Source organism: Theobroma cacao, chromosome 3 (assembly GCF_053813885.1).
Source record: "Theobroma cacao isolate CCN51 chromosome 3, ASM5381388v1, whole genome shotgun sequence".
Classification (NCBI taxonomy): domain Eukaryota; kingdom Viridiplantae; phylum Streptophyta; class Magnoliopsida; order Malvales; family Malvaceae; genus Theobroma; species Theobroma cacao.
The window spans coordinates 2,885,421-2,910,765 of record NC_142641.1 but is presented as its reverse complement, the minus strand read 5'-3'; the positions used below and the strand labels follow the sequence as shown (position 1 = coordinate 2,910,765).

Here is a 25,345-nt window from a genome sequence, read left to right as displayed (position 1 = left end):
TTTTTTTACACGTGTCGGAAGAATTAATTTTAAAATATGAAAATTTGAGAGAGGTGTATCAAATAAAATGAAGTTGAGGAATTACATGTAAATTGCATTATTTGGAAAGAATAAAATAATAAGGAAATAAAAAGGATGGGAATGACGTGGTTTGGATGGGAATGAAGAAAATATGTTGAAAAGTCAAACCAAAGAATCCTAAGGTGAATGGCCAGCCATACAAAAATCAAAGGAAGAAAGACAAAAGAAAAAACAAAGGAAACAAAAGAAAAGAATGTAGAAATGTAAGGTGGGGCCGGCTGAACAAAAGAATAAAGGAAAGAAGAAAAGAGATAGATGAGAGAAGTCGGTTATGAAGAGGAAAGATAGAACCAAAAGCTAAGCAAAAGAAAAGAAAGGAAAAAGGAAAGAAAAAATCGTGGGAGAGGAAGAGAAAAGGAACAAAAATTCTGCTCTTTTCTTGGCACGGTTTTGCTGTACTTTGAGGGAGGAAAAGAGAGCTTTTTGCTGCAATTTTTGGAGGAAGAAAAAAGCTAAAAATTTTGAGGTAAGAAAGCTGATTTTTTTTAGGTTAATTGCTAGAATTTTTGAGGTTTTTATGGCTGATTTTGGTGCTAAAAATTCAAGGTTTTTGCTGCTGAAATTGTGTGAATTTGCTGCTGAAAATTTTTAAAGGTTTTTGCTGCCATTGAAGGATAACTTTGGCTGCTGAAAATTTAAGCTGTTTACTATCAATTTGTGCAGAAAAATTTGAGTTGTTTGCTGCTAATTTGTGCAGAAAAATTAGAGCTATTTGCTGATAGTTTGTGCAGGAAAAGTGGACAGCTTTGTGCTGCCAAAATTGAGAAGTTTTGTTGCTGGAAATTTGAGTTGGAAATTGCTGATTTTAGAGCAAAAAATGACAGCAAAAGGGTGAGAAAATGAGGCTTTTGGTGACCGGTTTTGAGAGGAAATGAAGAGAGGAAGCCACGGTGGTGAAGGGAATGACGGCTGGAAAGAAAAAGAAAAGAAAAGAAGAAGAAACGTGGAAGAGAGAAAAAGAAAGAAAAAGAAATAGAAAATAAATGGGCATGACCCAATAGAAAATAAGTGGGCATGGCCCAATATGAAATAAAAAATAAATGGGCTTAGCCCAAATAGGAAAAATGGAGAAGCCCATGGAGAAGGCCCAAAGGTTATAAAGAAATGAAAAAGACCCAAAGGTCATAAAAAAATGAAAAAGGCCCAATGGTAAGTTAATGTTATATTTTAAGGTTTATGGGCAGTTTAATATTGTACATATTTTGGATGAAAAATATGCAAGTTGCTTAAGGAATTTTTAATTAAGTTGTTACTCATACATATGTGTGATTAAGTATACTGAGTTTAAATTGTTGCTAGGAAAGTTTGTCGTGGAGGCATGCCGAACGAAGTTTGTGACCGACAAATAGAAATAATTATATACGCGTACGAATCAATAGTGAAGTAATATCTCACTATTATGAGGTGAGTATGAGGGTCTCAATTTTAAAAATTCCGTATATATATATACATGTACGTATATTTTACGTGAAGTGCAAAATTTATGAAAAGCATGCGTTGATAGAATTTTAAGAAATTATGGGTGTAAGTTTTTTTTAGAAATCATTTAAAATATATATATATATTAGACGTAAAGTGTTTTAAACTAGAAAAAAAGCTTTTCGAAAAGATTTACATCAAAGGAAATTGTGCCTTATTGTTTGTGTGGTGTGCATTCATGAAATTTATTACATATTCACCATGCTATTTTGATACAAAATATCATGCAAATATTTACAATGAACATTTTACAAAAAGAGAGTTTTAACGTGATGTGGGAATCGATATTTTGAGAAAGATTTAAAATATCCCCTTGAAGATCAAATTTGAATTTTTTAAAAAGGTGATTTCATTTTAACCAAGAAATTCAAAAGTAATTGGAGACTGCTACTTATTGTGTTATAAATTATATTTTGAATCGAATAGCTTATGATAATGTGGGCATGATTGGCTGGATTGGTAAATGTGTTGAAAATGTATGAACTGTTGATTTGCCTTGAGAGGCTATAAAATAAAATAATTGCCATGTCATGCTATTGCAAATTTTATTGTATGGTGGGTTTAGCTTGCTACAGTGGGCGGGTTCTGTGGATCAGCCCTTTTAAAGGGCACGGAATCTAGGTATATTCTTACCTCGGTTGGAGAGGCATGTAGGGTAACTCCAGAGGTACAACTTTAGAGTTCACTTCACACCAAAGCACCACGTGAGGGTGAACTCAGCCAATGCCAAGGAACGGCTATGTTTTCAAAATAAAAATATGATTTATGGGTACATTACTTTTTAACAGCCTTGGCGGATTCGATTGGGATAGCCCCAAGCCAAGGTATCCCTGACAACCGAGTATGAGAATGATTTTGACACAAGCCAAGTTTTTAAGAAAGTCATAAGCCATATTGTTTATTTTTGACAAAAATGTAATGGTTTTATATGAGTTGAAATAAGTTTTAATATTATGAATTATAGTTCTCTATATAGTGAAAATGGAATTAAATGGTTTTTCGCAGCTCCCCTATTTGTTTATCTGTGAAATGAATCTGTAATTCCTCGCATATGGGGCGAGTTATGATTTGTGCATGATTTTAAATATTATTTGGTTTCACGGGAGCTTGCTAAATTTTATTGATTTGATTCGAAAATGATTATTAATATATTTTGATGAGAAAAATTGTATTACCTCGATTATTTATACTTTATAAGAAATTCTCGATTTTTATATAAGGCACAAACCCTCGTTTGAAACGAACTGCTTTTATAATCTTACATTTTTATATTCAACTGATCTGTAGTTTGCTTGTTTCTCATCTACGCCTTACTCGCTGAGTCGATGATTATCACTGAGTCTATGAGACTCACACCCCTTTATTTCCCCTTTTGCAGATAGGGATCAGCCTAGCGTGTAGTCAGTGACGCGTTCAGTCCACCGTGAATAGGTAAAGGCATCTCCTAGCAATTTATTCCGAGTCGCTCCGCTGTTAGAGGTCAAGTCGTAGCATTTTATTTATTAAGTTGTAAACAAATTCTAAATTTTTATATAAGCATTAATTTGGAGATTATAGATTTTAATGCATATACTTACGAATAAAAGGAAAAAGTTTGTATTGATTTTTATATTTATGGTTCAATTTAGTATATGAAAGTATCAATATTATATGGTGATTGAATGTAGTGGATTAACGAGCAAATTCTAGACAGGCTTGTTCGAGACTTGGCGAGTCTTTTCCAGAAGTCTTGGATGTCGGCATCTACCGGGGAGAGGTCGTTGCATTCACAGTGTATCTAAGTCTTAGGGAGTTATACTGGTGGCATAGACTTGAAATTTAAATCATTAACGGATTGTCATTCTGAATTTTGGACTACTATTGTTGATTGTGATATAGTCAAAAGAGAATGAAAATGATTATTTTGAAATGTTTTTAAATCATACTATTTTTGAATTGTTGATTTAATTGTAATTTATTAACGAAATATTGAGAATTGAGAATTATGATTTTAAAGTACTGTTTCTTATACTTGATCTAGTTAGTTAAATGATGTTACTTGTTTGGCTATGAGCTCACTCTTTTATTAACATTTTTATGAATATTAAAAAATGAGCATTGGGAAGAGTGTATCTTGGGAAGAATTTAATTGTTATGCATTAGACTTAGATATTTATACTTTATTATTACTGTTATTATGGATTGTTGTTTGAAGACTTTTGTTGTAAGAAAAAGCTTTTTACCACGTATTTGGATAATATGAGTCCGATGACAAAGTGGCGAAAACTCAAGAAAGCCTTTGAAAATTACGAGAAGGTGATGAACTTGCACATTGTTAAAGGGAACGCCAAGTAGAGAAGGAGATAGTCGATCTTCACTTTTGTTAGGTACTAATATGAAGATGAGTTGAAGAGGGCGATATCTCATGGCAATGGCTTATTGGTGGATGGGTAGTTCTTAAGGACTAAGAAGACATCCTTTGGCTAGAAAAAGCATAGAGTCAAAATGATGGAACCACAAGAAAGAGATCTAGTTAAAAGGATAAAGTTTAGGTCCATTAATAATGAAAAGACCTACTAAGAAGCCTTGATACATGATTGGAAGGTGGAACAAGAGGAGAGCATCAAATCAAGGGAACCTAAGGCAATATCACTAAAGAATGAAAAGGAAAAAAAGATGGAGATTTTGCTTGTGATGGAGCAAAAAGTGTATGGGAGATTGAATATCCAATGAAATAAAGAGATTGGCTTAATCGAAGTGTAATCGGATACATAAGAGAAACATTTAGCTATAGGTGGCGCAGTCCAAGTATTCTGAAAAGGGTCTCTATGCTTATTCGAACACTTGGCGATCTTGACATGTTATTAACTTTCGGGGAGTAAGAAGAGATGAGGGTATCATTAAGATGCTACCGAAAGATTTTTCTACTATGGTCCGATTTATTAAGGCCATACTATCACATATTTCTTCAATCAATATAAAAAATATGGATTTGAGTCACTAACATTCCACCACATATTTAGGGAGAATAGTTATTCATATTAGTGGTGAGTAAATGGGGGAAATTAATCGAAGTTGATAAAGCAACTAAAAAAATGGAAAGAATCAATTATGCCCGAGTTCAAGTTGAAGTCAATAAAAAAGAAGCCATCTTGAAGATAATTAATATGAAACTTAATGAGCAAATTATTATTCTAAGAATCATTGTTGAGGATAACAAAGTCTAGATGTTTACATCTATGGAGGATGACAAATAGGATAGAAAAAAGAGTGACTCATCGGAGGTGTCAAGCCTAATGTGCTAGAACATTGATGATCCTAATCCAACTAAGCATAGCTTTGACGAAATGCAAGGGAGTAGTCAAAAGGTGAATGAAGAGTCAAAAGGTCAAAGAGAACAAAATGACAACTGTTAAAATATGAGAGACATGATTGTCGGGTGAGGAGATAGAAGACAATAATGTTAAAAGTTTTACCATTGTTTTTAAATAAAAGCAATTAGGAGGGAAACGGGAATCAGAGTTGGGTTTAAATAAGTACTCAGACTGGAGTGGCTGTATTGAGGGCCAACATGCTTGGGCTACAATCGAGAGAGGTCGGGCTTTAAACTTGAAAGGTTTAAGCGTGTTAGTTGGACTGTGATCTGGTGATTGTAGAATCAAAGCCCAAGGCTTAAGCAAACACCCAACAAAGGCCAACAACAACAAAAAAACTAGAAATGAGTCCAATAATGGGTAACCTAAGCCTAGGGAAAGAAAACGAAGGAATTAGGGGCTTCTTAATAGAGGGGAATCCTGAAAAATCAAAGGAATCAATTGAATTTCTTGAGAGACACTTCTCAAAATAAGAAATTTGGTACACACTTGTAAGTTGCAATATGAGTAAAGCATCGGGGCTTGATGACTTTAATCTAAATTTCTTTAAGAAAAGGTAGTGATTAAAGTTGATGTGTTTGAGGTTAATGATGGATTTCTATAATGCAGGGTTACTAGTGAGTTATGTCAACATCTCTTTCATTACCTTGATTCCCAAGTGTGCGTGCCCAACTTCCTTGAACGAGTATACTATTAGCTTGGTAGAAAGCCTCTATAAAATCATAGTGAAAACACTTGTGAATTAGTTGATACTTGTGGTGGGGGAAGTAATGGGAGACAACCAATTCACAGCTTCTTGCTTGTGCATTAATCAATAACATTGATTTTATGAGAAAAGATCAAGGTTAAGAATTACTTTTCAAAATAATTTTGAGAAAGCGTACGACAACGTAGATTAGGCTTTTTTAAATTTGGCAATGTTGACAATGAGATTGATAATGGAATGTGTGTCCTCAATTTCCGTTTCCATCTTGGTTAACAAGTCCCTGACTAGACAATTCAAGTTGGGAAATAGATTGAGGTAAGGGTGCCTAATCTGGCCATTCTTTTTCAATCTTGTGATTGAAGCTTTTATTATTTTAATGCAAAAAATAAAGGAGTTTAAGTTCTGTAAAGGAATTTCACTTAAAAGAGGAAATGTGACAATATCCCATCCCACCTCCAATATGCTAACGATACCATAATTTTGATTAAACCCGATTTACGCAATTTGTTTAATGCTAAAAGATTGTTGAGATGCTTTCAAGTAGTTGTCGGCTTTAAAATTAACTTCTAGAAAAGCAACCTTGTCAGCGTTATTGTTAAGCAAACAACCTTTCAAGCTTGGGTTGATAGGATTCAAGATACAGTGGGACAATTTAAATTAACCTATTTAGGCCATTCTTAGGAACAACAAATAGTACCATGAGAGTGTGGCAGCTGGTTATTAAGAAGTTTGAGAGGAAATTAACAACATAGAAAGTAAAGAATTTTCAATGGGAGGAAGGGTAGCTCTATTTAAATCAATGTTGGATAGCCATCCAATGTTTTTTATATCACTATTCCAATTGACAGTGGGTGCAAAAGAAGCTTTAGATAAAATCCAAAGATAGTTTCTTTGGAATGGTTTGCAAAATGGGTGAAATATTAATCATGTTGATTGAAAATCACATACAAGGAGCAAGGTGGTGTGGAATTATCAACATGGTACTTAAAAACTGGATTTTTTGTTAAATAAGTAAATTTAGAGGTACACTGATGAGCTAGACAACATGTGGAAGAGCATTATTGATGCTAAAGTGAAGAGGTGACAAGCTTATTTTATTGTCGATGTAAGGCACTGGCAGAAAAACTTATGATGTATGAAAGAATATCATCAAGCCATTGAGCTCGGCAAGTGATAATGCAATCCATGTTAAGGCAGGTTTGAGGTTAGTTGTGGTAAATGGAAAAAGAAAATTTTGAAGTGAGGAATGGATTGAAATAGTGGTGTTGAAAGATGCATTCCCTAGGATTTTTTCTTTAAGAATGACAAAGATTGACAATAATAATGAGTTGGGGGAATTAGTGAAAAGTGAATGGTAGTGAAGGATCGCACTTAGGAGAAATATTTTTGGGTGAGAATAAGGGTAATGGAATGACTCAAATATATTGCTCCAACATCATATTATAAGTCTAAATTACCTAGATAAACTCATACGGGAGAATGCTCTGAGTGGGGAATACACTCCTAGATCATACTGTAGAATTGTTCTTGGAACCAATAATAACTATGAGGGCATATTGAAATGAGTGTGGGTTGGTTTGGCACCTCTAATGATCGAGGTTTCTGTTTGGCAATTTCTAAAAGGGAAAATGGTTGTTAAAGAGTTTCTTGCAAGAAAAGGTATTTTAAGGGGTAGTAACTTTTATTGTCTCTAGTCCAAAAGGGACATTGAATCGATTAGTCACTTGTTTGTTGTAGGCTTGGAGGCTTTGAAGATCTGGTTTAAATGGTGTCTTTTGTGGGTTATGGATGGGGTGGGCCATAGTGGCCTTGAAGCCTATTTCAAAAGCTGGAATTCCATGGACTTACTTGTAAAAAGTTTGTGTGTGTGGAGAATGAACTTCTTTGTTATTATATGGTTGATTTCGTGGTGATATACGTACCCAGAACAACAAATAATATGGCAAACAGCTTGACTAAGTCGAGGTTGTTATGGACTCAAGATTTGCTATGGATGCTACGTGAGGAATGTGCTATTGATTGATAGAATTTTTCTAAGGTAGGGAGGCCACCATAGAGGATCTAAGCATGTTTTGTGCTAGGGATTATGGAACTTTGTCCTGTTTATGGTAAAATTCTGATTCTCTCAATGAAAAGTGGATGATTTTTCTGGGATGTGTTGAATGATAATCTATGTTGGAATGCTTTTGGTTGTTTTGAGCTGGGACAAGGTTTATTAACCTTGAGTTGTTTTGTTGGGAATTGTTCATCAAAAGGGGTTATGTTTTTTGTTTCAATGGATATAGTTTATTTTTTGTTTTCCTACAACTTTATATACAAGGGAGAGAAGTTTCTTTTGCAAAACACCTCAATTTCTTATATACATAGATCATCAATAGAAAATTTACTTTAAAAAAAAAACTCAATTTGTGCTATGCATGTGCAAAATTTAATAAAAATGTAGGATTACCATCCTAAATAATAAATATCTACCATGACGAAGTGTTAAAATATCATTTGACCATCAATGTATAAAATACTAATAATCTTTTTTAAAAATACATAATAAAATTTAGTATATGCTTGTAGAATTAATGTTCTCCCATTGATGTAATAATCAATAACTAAATATAAGTATACCAACAATGATCATTTATTGAGATATAAAAGCAAAATATATTTTGAATAATAAAAACTAAAAGTTGATCTTTTATGAAAAATATATTTTATATTTTATCTTTATATGCAACAAGTTGTGTTACACTTTTGTTACTTACTCATTTTTTTATCAATTATATATTTTTATTTATTTTAACTTATTTTTTAACAGCTTTTGAGAGAAAAATTTTTTTAGTAAAAGTAACAATCAAACATAATCTTTGTAAAACTACTTAATTATATTCAAATAGTATTTGTAAAACAAAAATCGTTAAAAGATACAAGAAAATAATTTCAAAAGCAAAAGGATAAATATATAATAGTAATTTTTTTTTCTGAAAGTTGGAATTTATTGATCATGGATCGGACATGGCAAAAGACCAAAAAGATGAAGGTTCACACTGCATACAACATTCCTGCAGCATACCTTCAGATACAGAGACCACAAAAGAAAAGAAATCCTGACAAAGAAAACAACCAACTGTAGGAAACAAGAAGACAAACAAAAAACCAAAGAAACCAGCGTCTGACAGTGACAACAAAATGAATTAAAACACTAGAAACATCAGAATCCCTTAAGACCCTTGATCAACAAAGTCGAGGACCAAAACAAGCAAGAAAAGAGGAGTGGATCATCAAAGCAGCACAACGAGAAGGAGGACGACAAGCTAGAGCAATAACCAAGGCAACAGCCACAGTTAAGAATTAAAGATCAAAAGATCACCTAGTCTTCCGATGCCATCTTTGGCCAACTTGTCAGCCAAATTATTACCTGATCTCAAAAAATGGTGAATTGTCCATGGTCCAACTTTAGATTTAAGATTCTCAATCTATCTGATAATGTTGTTAAAACTCCAAAGGGATTCCTCAGGCTTTAAAATCCATTTTACAACATTGGAGGAGTCACTTTCAATAATGAGGAGACAAAAGTTCAGCCAAGGAGAGGCTGCAAATAAAAGGAAGGCTTCTTTGATAGCCAACAGTTCAGCCAAATTAGAATCGCCCCAGCCGGTTGACTTAGAAAATTGCAGCTTGATTCTGCCTTCATAATCTCTGAGGACTCCCCCAATACCGGTTTCCCCAAGACAACCCTTAGCTGCTCCATCAACATTAAATTTTAGCTTGCCTGGTGCTAGTTTTATCCAATCAAGATTTTTCTTAACAGATTTCTTCTTAGAACAAACAACCCCAAGTTCAAGATTTCTGAAGAAGTCAAGAAAGGACAAGCAAGAATTATCCCATTGAGCTTTCAACCAGTAAGCAATTCGAGTTTTGATGATATCCATCAGTTGTAGCCCATCCCAAGATTTGCCGTTAAAAACCATCTCTTTCCTAAACAGTCACATGGACCATGTAATAACAAAGAAAGCCATTTTCCATATTTTATTCTTGGTAGCGTCTTGAACCAAGTCGATCCAAACACTGAAGAAATCCCATTTATTAACAAGAGCGACCCAGGAGATACCTCAAATGCAACACCAAGTAGCCCAAATTTTCCAAGTTTCAGTGCAAGAGAAAAAAAGATGGTTGACGGTTTCAATTTCAGTGCAGCAAAAACAATAAAAAACAGAGTTAGGAAAGATAAAACCTATTTTCGAAAGTTCAGCTTTGACTGCAACTATGCCTTTAAGAATAAGCCAGCAAAGAAATTCAACCTTTGGTGCAGCAAGGCCTTCCCAGATAGCTTTCCAGATCCGTTTATTGATCGGATTTCCAAGATAGACGCTTCTACAATAGCTCTTAGAAAAGTAGATACCATTAGGGGATCCCTTCCAAATAACTCTGTCTTTCAAATTTCTAGCAAGAGTAACCTCATTAATTTTCTTAGAAAAGTTAGTCCATTATCTCTCTTCCCAACCAAATAATCTTTTTCTTAATTGAATGTTCCAAATCCATTCCTTATTGTGCTAAGCCCCAAAGTCACTGATGGTGCCATGTTTATTTTCGGCAAGCGCATAAATGCGTGGGAACTCATTTTTGAAGGATGAGTCCTCAAGCCACTCATCATGCCAGAAGGAGATGTTACGGCCATCCCCAACAATGAAACTTAGTCCTGCGTGGATAGAATTGTAGTGAACATTGAAAGGAGAAAGGGGAGAGGTATTGTTGTGCCATACATGAGACATTCGAGAGTTAACACCCGCACTTGGAATAAGGTTAGTGGGATTATAACCGACTTTCTCAGCAATAACACTTATCCACCAGCTATTAGGTTCCAAACAGTACCTCCATATCCATTTATTCAAGAAAGCTCTATTTTTCATGCTTAAATCTGTGAGTCCGAGACCACCACACTCCTTAGGGCAGTAGATGTTTTCCCAACTAACCCAGTGAATCTTCTTTTTACCCTCAAAAGCACTCTAAAGAAATCTCCTTTGAATCTTATCAAGTTCATTTTTAACTGTGGCAAGAATCTGGTAAAGGGACATGAAGTAAAGCGGAAGAGAAGATAACACAGATTTCAAGAGGGTGATTCTACCTCCACTTGAAAGAAGATTAGTTTTCCACCCTGCAAGCCTTGATTCGAAACGTTCGATCACAGGTCTCCAAATATTAACAAAATTAGCTCGAGCACCCAAAGGAAGACCCAAGTAGGAAATGGGGAGATGGCCAATCTTACAAGCGATGGATTCAGCCTACTGATTTAACGTAGAGTCCTCCACATCCACACCATAGAGAACACTCTTCTAAAAGTTAATTTACAAACCAGCAATTAATTGAAAACACTTCAAGATTCTTTTGGTATTGAGTAAATCCCCAAAGTTCTTCCTGTAGAAAAGGAGAGTGTTGTCAGCGAACTGGAGATGAGTGATTGAACAGTTACTCCTTCCGATTTTAATATAGTTGATGAGACCTATGTCTGCAGTTTTATTTATCAAGATCCTGAAAGCTTCCACCACCAGATTGAATAAAAACAGCAAAAGAGGACAGCCTTGTCTTAAACTTCTGCTCATTTTGAATCGACGAGAACAAGTTCCATTAACCAAGACAGCAATAGAAGCCGAGAAGACACATGATCTGACCCATTTTCTCCACCTTTCTTTGAAGCCCATTTTGGTCATGATGAAGTCAAGAAATCCCCAATCGACACTGTCAAAAGCTCTTTCGAAGTTGACTTTAAACATTAACCCTCCTTTCTTACTTTTTTTGATCCCGTCAACAACTTCGTTGGCAATTAGGGCACAGTCCAAAATTCATCTGCCTTTAATGAAAGCGAATTGGGATTTTCCAATTACTTCTTCCATCACAACTTTAATTCTATTGGCCAAGACTTTGGACACAATCTTCTACAAGCTGCTTAACAAACTAATGGGTCGATAATCTTTAAGGCCATCTGGATTTCCAGACTTTGGAATAAGAGTGACAAAAGAATTATTGATTTTATGATTTATGCGACCAGAGACGAAGAAGTCATTCATGAAATGCATAATCTCTTCTTTGATCCACTTTCACTGCCTTTTGAAGAAAGAGAAATTGAATCCGTCGGAACCAGATGCCTTATTTCCATCACATCCATTAATAGCCTCCCACACCTCCCCTTCGGAAAAAGGAACTTCTAAATTTGTAGCAGACTGGTCATTGAGAAATCGAAAATAACAGTTAAATTCTTTAAGATAAGTGACCTTCCTCTTAGTACACAACGACTCAAAGAAGCAAGCCACTTCTTCTTTTATTTCTGAAGGATTTTCAACCGATCTGCCATTCACCACAATTCTGTTGATGTAGTTAATCCTTTTTCTGTTGGAAGCGTAAGCATGAAAGAATTTTGTATTCCTATCTCCATCATGAAACCATTTGATTCTTGATTTTTGCTACCAGGATCTTTCTTCCAATCTATAAAGGTCCCAAAGATCAGCTTTCAGTTTGGCAATATCACTTTTTAGCTTATCATCAATCCAGCCTTCTTGGAGGGCAACCATCTTACACTGAAGATCAAACTCAATAAGATCGATATGGGAATGTACCTGGTCATAGTTGACTTTCTACCAAGCTTTGATTTTAGGCTTAATGGCTCTTTATCTGTCCAAGATATCCATGCCCTTGTTTTCAGACTTTTCACTGTCATCCCACACCTCTTTGAACATTTTCTAAAATTTATCATTGTCAAGCCAATGACTGAAAATTCTGAACGATTTAGGTTCGCAGTCAATAATAGCCCTTGATTAACAAAACAGATTATGATCCGAGATGAAGCACGGAAGGCATTTTTGCATCAAATCATTTTGCCAATCGAAAAAATCAGAAGCAACAAGAAATCTGTCAATTCTGCTAAAAGAAACAGTGTCTCTGTTATTACCCCAGGTGAATCTACTACCTTTCATAGGAAAATTAATAAGCTGAACTTTGTTAATAAACTCAAAAAAAATTCTCTGAACTCCTGCCATCATCAATCAAACTGCTTCTTTCTTCATTGCAAACCACCGCATTGAAGTCCCCTCCAATGCACCACGGAACCTCAAGATCAAGGAGAACACTACTCAATTCATCCCAAACAATATTCCTTTCCACCACATCATTGGGGGCATAGACATTGCCCAGACAATGAGAATATAGTTTCTCTTGACAATGCTGAGATCAAAAGAGAAAAAGCTTTCCTTCCAGAGAAAAATCAATCCCCCAAACAAACCAACAGCAAGGGATTGTTCACCTTTAAAACCGTTGCTGCTGACTAAGCTTCTAAAACCCCGGGGCATTAGTTTGCACAATTTGGTTTCTTGTAAAAGAAGAACGTCAGCTTTGGACTTATGAAGAAGGTTTTTAACAGCTCTATGTTTCTCACCTCTTCCCAAGCCTCTGATATTCCAAGTAATAAAGATCATAAAAAAAGACTGGATCAGTATAGAAATAGGAGGTTAATGATTTAACAAAACCTTAAAAGCCAACTCCAAGTTCCTAAATTCGTTTACAATGAATTTTTTAGGATTTTCAAAAACCAATCCTAATTTGACCGCGACTTCCCATGTGCTGTTAGCTTCCAATAAAATGATCTTATTTCTATTAGCAATATCCTCGTCAGAGACAAAGTTGTCAGAATCAAACCCATCCTCAATAACTTCGTTAGTCAGAATTTCTCTAATATTTCTCCTGATTTGTCATCTTCTTCTTACGACAGACACAGTGGATTTAGAATCATAAAGGACAATGCATTCAACAGATTCCGATGAGAGCTGTATTGGGAGAGTGTCCGTGACATTAGACTCAATGTTGCGCACCTATGGAATAATGGCCGAGTCGAGACATTTAGATTTTGGGAGCATGGAATTACCATTATAATCAACATCAGGAATAACAGAATTGTCAGGAATTTTGGAGGAATTAGAGAAATAAACCATAGAATTACCTTGGACGGTGGAGTCAACACAAAGAATTACATCACCTGATTCTTGACAATCCATCTTGCTCATGGCCAAATTCCTGCTGCCCAGACACTCACCACTTACCGTGACGTCTTAAAGATTACCATCGTCAAAGAATTGCAGCTTTCTCCTGGTTGGGTTGAACCTAACTACCTTTTTAAATTTGCCAGCGGAGAAGAGATTCTTGCACTTCCTTTTGATGAAGCCACCAGATCTTTTTCCTCTGGATTTCTTCCCGATTCTGCCACCTTTAGATGCCATAAAAAGACGAGCCTCAAATCCAAATCAACAAGCTTATCAGCAAAGAAAGCTCTTGAAGCAGAAGAAGCTATGTTGTTGTTGCCGCGATAGACATTCGAGGGCTTAGAGAACAAATGAGTTGCTGAATCAATATGAGCTAGCAGCAGCCCGGGCTCTAGCAAAGACTCATGACCTAGAGAGTTACCTTCAAGCTTTAAGCCGACATGGGACCGAAAGAAAGACTCTAAATATTAGCCCAGTTCAAGTCTATTTTAAGACATGTCAAAAATGGGCCCATCTGGAACCCAATCCATACAATGATCAAAGAAAGCTGCATGAGTATTATTAATTCCAACATTAACTACTGGGTAAGTTTTTGAACAGGAAAAGAAACTTTGAACATGAGTAACCTCTAGCTTTTCACCAGAGAAAAGTGAACCTATCCCAGCGGTAGCAAGATCAACCTCGTTATAATTAAGATCATCCACCTGTTGAGACGTTAAGGGAGAGTGGCCATGCAAAGGGGAGTGGCCATGCAAGGGGGAGTTCCAGCCAGACGTCCTAGGAGAGTCAGGATTTTCAACTTCTTCTAAAATGAAAACTGGGGAATTGCAACCGTCAGCATCATGAATGGAAGCTTTTGAACACATCGGCATGTCATTGTCGCCAACTGTCCATTAATCGGAGGAGCAGTGATCACTATCTGAGAGAAAATCATTAGTGCCGCAAACGGGACTCCAACCTTCAAAGCTTACATCAACGGCTTTAGAAAAAAAGAGCGGCTCAAGGTTAGTAACGAAACAGTCACCATTACAACGAACCTGAACTTCCTTAGGAATGGACGAGATGTTAAGAGGTTTAATTAGAATAACTGCATGATCAAAGCTACTCCTGGTAGCAGTGGATTTGTTCATGGCAACAAACGATCCCCAATGGGAAGCAAGAGCGATAAAGAAATCGTGATGCCAAAAATGAATGGGAACTCTCTAAAGTTTAATCCATATACAACCAGTATTAGATGCCCACCATTGCTTATACGGAATGAGGTCCTCAAACCAGAGCTCAAAGAGATCTTTGTGATGCTAGATAATGGCCAACATATCCCTTTTGTCATAAAAAGTAACCAGAACTTGGAAATTCTTGACTCTGTGGACAGTGGCTGAGATGCCATTTAAAGCCAAACCAGATTGGACACTGCTCAAAAGAAAATCTTGTTTAAGAACTCCAACGGCGCTAAGATCAACCCATTCCATATTGCATAGAGGAACATTAAACATAATCGGAGCTTCCTCCGATGGAAGAAGAACGTCCTCCATCCTAGAGTTAGGAACATTATAGACAGGGAGAATATGAGGGGACCCCTCGTTGACAGAAGAAACAGCTTCAGCAGACACAATGGGAACCTTGTCCTGAGAGCAAGATGGCTCCTTACCCTTAACAGGATTTTGAAGAGAACAACCCAAGACGTCATGGTTTGAAGGTTGGCCGCCATGGGTCACTCCTTTGTTAAGAATTTTCGCATAAGTAAGAAAAGCATTTTTAGGGGAAGGATCTTTTCTAGACTCACCACCCTTCTTGACTTGGAGGAGGGTAAAGACTTACCAGGAGCTGCATATTTGACGAAAATCCTCCTACCATCCACCAATCTGCCATTGCCAAGCTTTGCAGTTCTGAAAGCCTCCTCCTTTTCTTTGTACCTGATGAAAGCGAAACGAGTAGCTCTGGCTTTATTCGAGGAAGGGAGGAAAACATCCATGACAACCCCACAATAATAGAAAATAGATTTCAAAGCACTCCATGGGACTCTAGGGCTAATGTTGTCAACAAGAACTAAATGGAGGCTTGCTCGCCAAAGCCCAATGCTCCAAGCCACCCTTGGATTCCAGATCTTCTTGCTTGAATCCCTTCCAACGGCCGCTCCATTCCCACGAGACGCTGTCCCATAAGCTTTCTCTCTCTCTCTCTCACTCGCTCACTCACTCTCTCTCTCTCATCTCTCAAATTATCTTCTCAGTTTTATATAATAATAATAATAATAATAATATAATAGTAAGTTTTAGTAACTAAAATGTATAAAACGATATTGAAATTTTGGTAACACCTTTTTCTTTATCCACAATATATAGCCAGTTTGAACTATCAATTATCAAGAAAGCAAAGAAAAAGGAAAGGGCAGAAAATTAGTTAATGGTATCATGCCTATGGCAAGCTTTACTCCAAGACTGAAACCTTTGCCTCCTGCAACCAAAAAAAAAGGGTTTCTTTAATAAATTAATTAATTGCAAATCACATCAAACTAGTATAAGTGGAGATCTGTGATCTTTTATAAATTTATTATTTTCATTCTCTAATTTAAGAAATTTAGATTTCTCCTCAGTAACTTTTGAAAAATTTTCACCGTCTATCGAACCATCAGCTAGGTATGTAGAGGCATGCAGCGACATTTATATTTTTTTTTCTTGAATTCGTTAGATCTCAAAGAAGCAACCTTGCCAACGGAGCATTTAACATTTTGGCTAGTATATTTGTATATATTTGTATTTTGTTCATCAGTGTAAAGTACATGTGAGTTCCATTGTTCCACGTCATTTTATTTTTCCTTACATGCTGAATATGGTGTTACTGAAGTGGTACTGTGTAATTAATTATATCATATTTTTCTTTCTTACCAAACACAGTATTACAGAATAAGAGGAAAAGAAAAAAAATTAACTCACACTAATAAACCAAACAATATATTTATGGAAAATGGTATAACGTGTGTCCCACCTAATTAAAGGTGCAGCTTCGTGCAGGCTTTTCCAAAGAATAATAAGCGCGGACTAGAGATAAGGTTATGTATCATAACTAGTAATAATTAGAATTTTTTTATCTCAAATTCCACGCTTTATTTTCTAAAATTTAAAAAAAAAGAAAAGTAAAAAGCGATGTTATCATTTGATTACTAATGCTCAAAAGGTCTGAATGACCTAATTTTAGGGATCAAATTAAAATGAAGTGTACTGACTAGCTTTTTAACTTGAGTTTTTCTTTGAGTTCTAATTGTGATCTACACTTGGGACCGACAATATACATACATACATACATATATATATATATATATATATATATCTATTAGGATATCAACCAATTTCGTGGACTCTGTATTTCTGATTATGAAGAAAAAGGATTCAATAGCATCTTTTTAGTTAAATGGACTAGTTACTAGGCTTGACATCAAAACTAAGGAGGGTTAGGAAAATGCTGCAAATGAGTTAAATTGGAATAGAAATAATTAAGAAGCAGGCATACCAGGTTCGCATTTAATTAGATGTGGACGATCACGACAATAGCAGACAAATACTTTCGTTGAAGTCGTGTTGAATCCACATCTGCCACCGGAATCCTTGCATTGCCGACGATAGTTATCGTCGGCAAAGTATTTCGTTTCAAACGGTTCAGGTAAAGTTTTATCGAGAGCTCTGGTTCCACTCATCAGTCCATCCCGAGCCTTCTTCTCAACCGGAACTTCAACTTCTTCCCCACAATACTTCCCTCTTGGATTTTCATCATTTTTAAAGAACATAGCAACAATTTCCCTTCGCTCCTTTTTGCAAGTGAAACTTTGATCCGCTAATCCCCTGCTTTAGCAGTCGTAAAAAAGAGTAATGTTTGCGGCGGTGTCAGAATAATTAATAATGTTATATGTAAAAATCTCCTGAGCACAAGTATTTTCTCCCAATTCCAGTCGTTGGATTGTCATCAAACCACGAGGCTGATAGAGGTGCACCACTTGGAATTCTTGGGAGCCGATAGTTATAACAGGGGGCTGATTCTGTTTGCATTTGAGCTTGTACGCTTCGTGATCATAGGCGCAATATGCAGGCCGATGAAGATCGTCGGTCCAAAAAGGATATGAAAGATTTCGAAGGTTTCCACATTCAAATGGATCGCATAAAGTAAAGTGGACATCATCTTCTGTGTAAGACACTCGGAAAAAATTTAAGAGGAAGAAGATGGAGATGAATGAGAAGAAAGACGGTGAAAGGAAGAAGAGGGCATCCATGCGTAGTGGAATTTCATGAAGAAAGTGAATGGTTTTAGTTGAAAGGTTCCTATTTAGTGATCAGAGCCGACCCTTAGGTGAGGATTTATAATTTTATAATAATTATAATATAATTAATTATATTAAAAATATATAAAAATTAAAAATATATATAAGTAAAAATAATTAAAAAAAAATTATTTGTTCTCTCACTTTTCTAATTATGTGTCTAATAAATTTAAATTTTTTATCACTTTTTTATTTCTAGAATGCTATTAATTCTCAATTATATTCTCTTATTTCCAATCAACTAACGGTCATATGTATTTAATCATCTCTAGTAGTTATTTTTTTCTCACTTATTTCTCTTATTTTCAATCAACTCATTTAATGATTTCCAACAGTTATTTTTTTCCTATATATAAAACCAATTTTTTTTTTGTTTTCTATATAACGGTAAAAAGTTGAAGTCATTACATGATAATAGTTTGAAAGAATATTGCTTTAATCTTGAATGTTCCTTAAAATATAACAACTATTCTGATATTGATGGTTTAGATTTATTTTCAGAGTTAAAAATTTAAAAAAAAATTATACAGGAAGAAAACTGTCCAATTGACTTACTTAATCATATAAGAAAACTCGATTCTTTTCTAAATGCATATATTGCTTTTAGAATAATGTTAACAATTCCAGTAAGTGTTGCTTTAGGAAAAAGAAGTTTTTCAAAACTAAAATTAATAAAATTTTATTTAAAATCAGCAATGTCTCAAGAACGATTTAATGGATTGGCTATATTATCAATTGAAAAAGACATATTAGAAGAACTTGATTATAAAAGTTTAATTAAAAATTTTACATCTCAAAAAGCTAGAAGAATAAAATTTTAATAATTTTTTTTAATTTCAATAAAAAAAAAACTTCATTTGTATATTTCGCTTTAAGCCTTTGAACTTATTATGTCGCCTCTATTAGTGATGCGAAGCTAAAGGAGACAACTAATTGACAGTGCTATCATTTTCAAAGAAACAGACCATTGGCTTGGAGTTAACAAGAAAGTTATAACACTAGGAATTTTCCATGAGATGGAAAGAAAGAAAAGATCATCTTGGCTGCTGACCTTGACTTGCAGAAAGAATTTTTTGGATGTGATGATTCAAAAGGCAGTGACGGGTAACAGACGTAATTTAACCCAGTGGCTTGTACGAGGTTACCAATGGCGGCTCAATAAGTTCAAAGGCCTAAAACGAAATATTCAATGAGACCTTCTTTTATTAAAATTAAAAAAATTATTAAATTTTTATTCTTTTAGGTTTTTTAGATGTAAAATTTTTATATTTTTTAAATGGCTAATACAAAATCAACAATCAAAATTTTTAATTCAAATAAATCAACTATCATATAAAATAAAGGCAATATAACAATATAATATAAATTAAAAATTAAAATAAAAAAGTCTATAAATATTAGAACAATAGTACCTAATTGTTGAATTCTTATTGTAAACCGTAAATGAGATTCACGACTTTATGAAGATAATAACATAAAGGCCTTCTTGTGTATTCTTTGAAGGAAAATTGAAGTTTAAGAAAGAAGGAAGAAAGCGAAAATAAGAAGAAAAGAATTCAAAAGTAGATATTATATATTGAAAAAGAAATAACTGGTTTTATACATAGGAGAAACAATAGTTGTTCAAAATCATTAAATATGTTGATTGAAAATATGAGAAATAAGTGAGAAAAAAATAATTGTTAGAGATAATTAAATACATATTACCATTAGTTGACTAGAAATAATATAGTATTTTAGAAATTTAAAAGTAATAGAAAATTGAGATTTACTAAATACATAATTAAGAAAGTGAGAAAACAAGTAATTTTATCAATTATTTTTTATTTTTATGTTTTATAATTTTTATATATTTTTAATACAATAAATTATATTATAAAATTATAAAGCCTCTCCAAATTTGGGGCCTAAAGCCCTTACTTAGGTGGCTTTACCCAAGGGCCGGCCTTGGAGGCTACAACAGCTTAACGTGTGGTTTTCAAGCTTTGGACCATTTGATTGTAAGCTAGACATCATCATCAATCCAACGTGGGAATGCACGAATTCAACTGCATTTCCCATTTGGTTTTCCACGGCTTGAATGGCTTCAAGACAACACAGTACTATCAAAAATATTTCCAAGATGTTTGGCCATTGAGAACAACCAAACCTAAGACAACACATTACTTGGTTTTGAACAAGGAGCTATGAAATAGCAAACATTGCCTATTTCAACAGTTTGAACCTATTTTATAATTTGCAAAGAGAAATTAATTAAGAAGAAATTGTGAGAAATAACATTTCTCATAAGCTGATTTTATATATAGTCACCCATATAAAGTTATCTATTTTTATCAAAATTTGGCATGAATGGACCAAAATACCCTTGAAAACATTTTTGGCAAATTAATATCTTGATATCTCCTCCAGTCATAGAGAAATTAAATGCTCAGCTATTTCAACTCCCTCAACTCTCTCAGTTGAACTGTATCAGCTCTCCCTTACCATTTTTGAACTGTATTAGCTCTGTTAGCTCTCTTTGAACTGTATCCACGAGGATGACGACCTAAAGCATGTTCACCCTGCAGAGAAACTGGTCACACACGCAACACCTGTTCAATACGAAGGACAATGTTTGAGAACGTCGAGTGTCTTGTAGATGAAGTCAATTTGTCGACCTAACTAAATGTGTAAGCCACGTAAAATAACTTTCTCACTGTTTCCTTTTAAAGTTTCCTACATTCATATTTGGTGTTTAGGGTTTAATAATGGACTAAGAAAATGTCATCGTTGTATCCATGGGCGTACCCATGTTCGAAGGAGTGGTGTAGATATATTATGAGTCTTTCTTTTGTTGATTTATTTTGTAGATATATTATTTGACTATTTGAATTTTGTATTGTATTTAGTTTTGATCAATGAATAGAAAATTATCATATTGTTTGTTACTGAACTTGATAATTTGCTAAGATCATATATTATTTAATTTTAATATTTTAATTTATGTCGACGAGTAGTATTTTTAACAAGTTTTATAATTTTAGATAAATAAGTCATGGAAAGATACCTTACGAAAAAATGATCTCACAAGACTCAAATTTCAGGAAACAACAACATTCTACTAATTGTCATATGGTATTGTTACACGCTCCAATTGTTAGATGTCGTTGACTCTTGTCATGACACGCTGTGTCGTTGCAGTATTATAGGGTGACAAGCCATGCTCTAAAGGTGTCATTGACATCTTGTCGTGACACACGAGTCGTTGCAGTTTTATAGGGTGACACGCCACTCTCTAAAGATGTCATTGACATCTTGTCATGACGCGCTGCTATGTCATTGCAATATTATAGAGTGACACACCACGCTTCAATTATTAGATTTCATTACAGTATTATAGATTGGCACGCCATGCTCTAAAGATGTCATTGACATCTTGTCGTCACACACAAGAGTTGTTACAGTATTATAGGGTCACACGACACTTTCCAAAGATCTCGTTGACATCTTGTCGTGACACGGTGCTGTGTGGTTGCATTATTATAAGTGATACACCACTCTCTAAAGATGTTGTCGGCATCTTGTTATGACACACATAAGTCATTGCAGTATTATAAGATGACACGCCACGCTCCAATTGTTAGATGTCGTTAACATCTTGTTTTGAAACTTCGCCATGTCATTACAATATTATAGGGTGACACACCACGTTCCAAAGATTAGATGTTGTTGACATTTTGTCATGACACGTCACCATGTTGTTGTAGTATTATAGGGTGACACGTCACACTCCAATTGTTAAATGTCGTTGACATCTTGTTGTGACACACCATTAGTAAAAAAACCACAGGTTGAAGGTACCCTAAACCAAATAATTTAATTTACATCCTCCGATCATTATAGGGACTGTGTCTAAAATGAAAAATTATTGTATAAAATGTACATATATTAAAATTAATTGTATCTATAAAAAATGTACATACAACTTCCCATATGTTCATGGGGCAGTGTTTAGGGTTTATTTTCACAACTGTTGTTAAAAATTTCTAAAGTGTATTGGCAATGCATATTTGCAATCATGTTCTGCTTAACTTTGATCGATCTTAATTGCAAAATATCATCAATGTACCCTATCGTAAACATACCGCAGCTGATGCTATCATTCTGGCAATGCATTAATGATTTTGGCAAATGAATTTCCAATGGCATCGGTGTGAAATCTTTTGTCTTGCGGTGCGTTTTGTTGAAATAACTAGATTGGTGGCAGATGATGGGTATCATCGTCATAAAGGATGTCATCTGAGTCTTACATAGTCCGATATCTTTAGCAGCAGAAGTTCTTGTGGAGTCCATCACATTCATCGCCCATTTCACCAAGTCGATCTTCGCAATAACCCAATGCCCACCCATATTGCAAGGAGCAGAGATGAAATCGACATCTTTCCATCATTTTCCTATGTCGTCCTATCACCCTCCACGTTCATCCGCAACTCAATTGAAATTTTCATACTCGACCGTTTAGCTTCAGTTGGATCCGCAACAACCATGAGGCGCTACCTTCAGGAGTGCATTGAGGATCATGGTCTCCTTCAGCCTGAACTGATTCAAGGTTTTCATCCCCTCCCACAGCCACCTCAACAATTGTATCGGCTTAAGGAACATGTTTTCCTTCAGCCTAAACTGATTCAAGTTTCCCATCCCTTCCCACAGCTGCGTCAACAACTGCATCAGCTTGAGGAACATGGTCTTCTTCAGCCTGAACTAATTCAAGGTTCCCATCCCCTCCCATAGCTATCTTAACAACCGCATCTATTTGAGGAACATGGTCTCTTTCAGCATCAACTGCTTAAAAGGTTACATCCCCTGCCACAACATCATCGACAACGTCATCAACATGATTTACATTGTCTCCTTCAACTCCATCGATGCCATGGTCAATGTTTTCACTCATTACCAGGTTCATCATCTTACCTATCATCAGCATCATCATGATACTCACCATCATAACGGGATGAAGCACCGCCTTACAGAACGAGGCAAATAAGAAAATCCATTAACTTATAAAATACCCTAAACCTGAAACTGAAAATAAATATAAGACTACACCCATTAAACATAAACCACCAGTATATGAATGAAGCTAGAATAACGTACTTGTAATTTCATGCTGTCTAGAATCTAACCAACAATACAGTCCTTAAACGTCTGCATTGCGTCCTTCAATGACTGAATTGAAGCCTTCAGCTCCAACATGTCTCTTGTATGCTTTCGCATGGGCCATCGCAGTTGACAGGCTATGACTACACCGTCAATAATTGTCGTCAAATGGGTCAATTGCAATAACAAATATTACTGTATTATTCAATAACCAAATATAGAATTGTTGAATATAAACCATAAAAATCGTCTTTACAAACGGATCTTACCATTATGTGTCTAAGTAGGTCTTGTCGGTCTTTAGGAGCTTTCGTCACATGAGTCAACTGCAATAACAGATATTACTGTGTTATTCAATAATCATATATGGAATTGTTGAACATAAACCATTAGAACCGTTTTTATCGGTGGCTCGTTACCACTATGCATCTGAACAAGTCCTGTCAGTCGTTGAGGAGCTATCATCGCATTGGTCAACTACAATAACAGATATTACTATGTTATTCGATAATCATATATGGAATTATTGAACATAAATTGTTAGAATCGTCATTACCGATGGCTTGTTACCACTGTGCATCAAACAGGTCCTACTCGTCGTTGAGGAGATGTCGTCACATGGGTCAATTGCAATAACAAATATTATTGTGTTATTCAATAATCATATATGGAGTTGTTGAAGATAAACCATTAAAATCACCTTTATCGACAGCTCGTTACCACCGTGCATATGAGTAGGTCCTGTTGGTCGTTAAGCAGCTATCGTCGCATGGGTCAACTGCAATAACAAGTATTACTATGTTATTTGATAATCATATATGAATTTGTTGAACATAAATCGTTAGAACCATCATTACCAATGGCTCATTACCACTGTGCGTCTGAACAAGTCTTGTCGATTATTGAGGAGATGTTGTCACATTGGTCAGCTGCAATAACAGATATTATTGTGTTATTTAATAATCAAATATAGAATTGTTAAACATAAACCATCAAAACCATCCTTAGCGACGGTTCACTGACATTGCCATGGTCGTCCCCTTCCTTCATCAACTCAAGGCCAAATGGCACCTCGTATCCAGACGCGACGATGCACCTCCATTTAATGGGACCAACGGTTCTTTTCTCCTTCAAGTTCCTCCTTTTTACCCTCACACCTAAACCCTATTCCGTTTGATCCTTCATGTGCCTTATTGGCACGTACTGGTGCCCCTCAGATAAGAGGACCTCGATGTCCATCCAATATTCCCTTGTCGCTTCATCTAGGGTTGCCTCTAAGGTTTCGTGTCCCACAACTGCAAAAAATATATTTTGATATATTTTTGGATAAATATTATATAGATTCACAGCATAAATTAGTAGTTGTTCACTCACTGCTAAGATGACTCCAACTTCTCAACCACCTTGTAGAAGGCTTTCGGCTTCTGATTGCACTACCATCTGCCCATATATGGGTAAACGCCATCCTTCACATAAAAAAGGGTAACTAATTTTCAAAAATCAAGAATTGTCTCTAGTGCCTAGAACTGCAAGTCAAATGTAACCATTACCATAAATGATAAACGAGGGCAACCATAAATTATTATGTCAAAAGGAAATTGAAAAATGTTACATTACAAGACCTGTATCACCCATGTAAATCTATAAATGTTGTAGCATAAACGATTATCCTTTTGAAAGTTGGCAGCAAGCACTTCAAACCCCTTCAATAAGTAGTCCTCGGTCAACCTCTAAACATAGTGACTTTAGGGGAAGACATTCCAAGCATCGATGTCCTCCACCAATGACAAGAGCCAAGGTGTCACCCGTCTACGGTAGTCTTCACCAAATAAAATATTATTCACGATCAAGACGAGTGCCATCTTGATTGTGTCTCCTAGTCACTAAAAGTTGCCTTCTCGAAACGTATCAAGCAATGACTGTAGCTTAACACTTTGCTACCCGTTCTAGTATCTCGCATGAATTCCATCGAGAACAACCTTGTACGATCATGTGAATACATCGGGCAATGGGCCAAACTTTAGTCTAGTGTTAAAGTAGAACTCCTACTTTGATAGATGTGCCTTACTCTTGCCAATGGCAAACCATAACTCATGGTCCATTGACTTTGTTTCAGTGATTAGACGAACCATGATGTTTTGCAAGAGACCAACGCAAAAGTAACCTCATGGATAGATGTCCAACAGCACTCCAAAGCACATATGCTTGAATGCATCGTACTCCTCTTTCTCTTAGAGAATCTTGTTGATGTAATGCAATTGCG

General features: G+C 35.4%; 2 long non-coding RNA genes and 1 pseudogene across 4 annotated transcripts; 1 reads left to right on the top strand and 2 right to left on the bottom strand.

The window, feature by feature from the left end:
• Positions 1-289: 289 nt before the first annotated feature.
• Positions 290-3,555, top strand: LOC18604160 (uncharacterized). Of its 3 annotated transcripts, none has more exons than XR_016025300.1 (5): positions 290-547; positions 779-1,230; positions 1,386-1,485; positions 2,939-2,991; positions 3,254-3,555. It is a non-coding gene; the product is annotated as an uncharacterized LOC18604160 (long non-coding RNA). The 3 variants fall into 3 exon arrangements; XR_016025299.1 differs by having other exon boundaries at positions 1,381-1,485; XR_016025302.1 differs by having other exon boundaries at positions 1,381-1,485; positions 3,250-3,555.
• A 5,023-nt stretch (positions 3,556-8,578) lies between these two features.
• Positions 8,579-14,052, bottom strand: LOC148763458 (uncharacterized). The gene is made up of 2 exons (XR_016025303.1): positions 13,598-14,052; positions 8,579-13,469 (listed from the first exon to the last, which is right to left on the bottom strand). It is a non-coding gene; the product is annotated as an uncharacterized LOC148763458 (long non-coding RNA).
• A 1,914-nt stretch (positions 14,053-15,966) lies between these two features.
• LOC148763457 (LEAF RUST 10 DISEASE-RESISTANCE LOCUS RECEPTOR-LIKE PROTEIN KINASE-like 2.1) lies at positions 15,967-17,898 on the bottom strand (annotated as a pseudogene).
• Between the last annotated feature and the right edge of the window lie 7,447 nt (positions 17,899-25,345).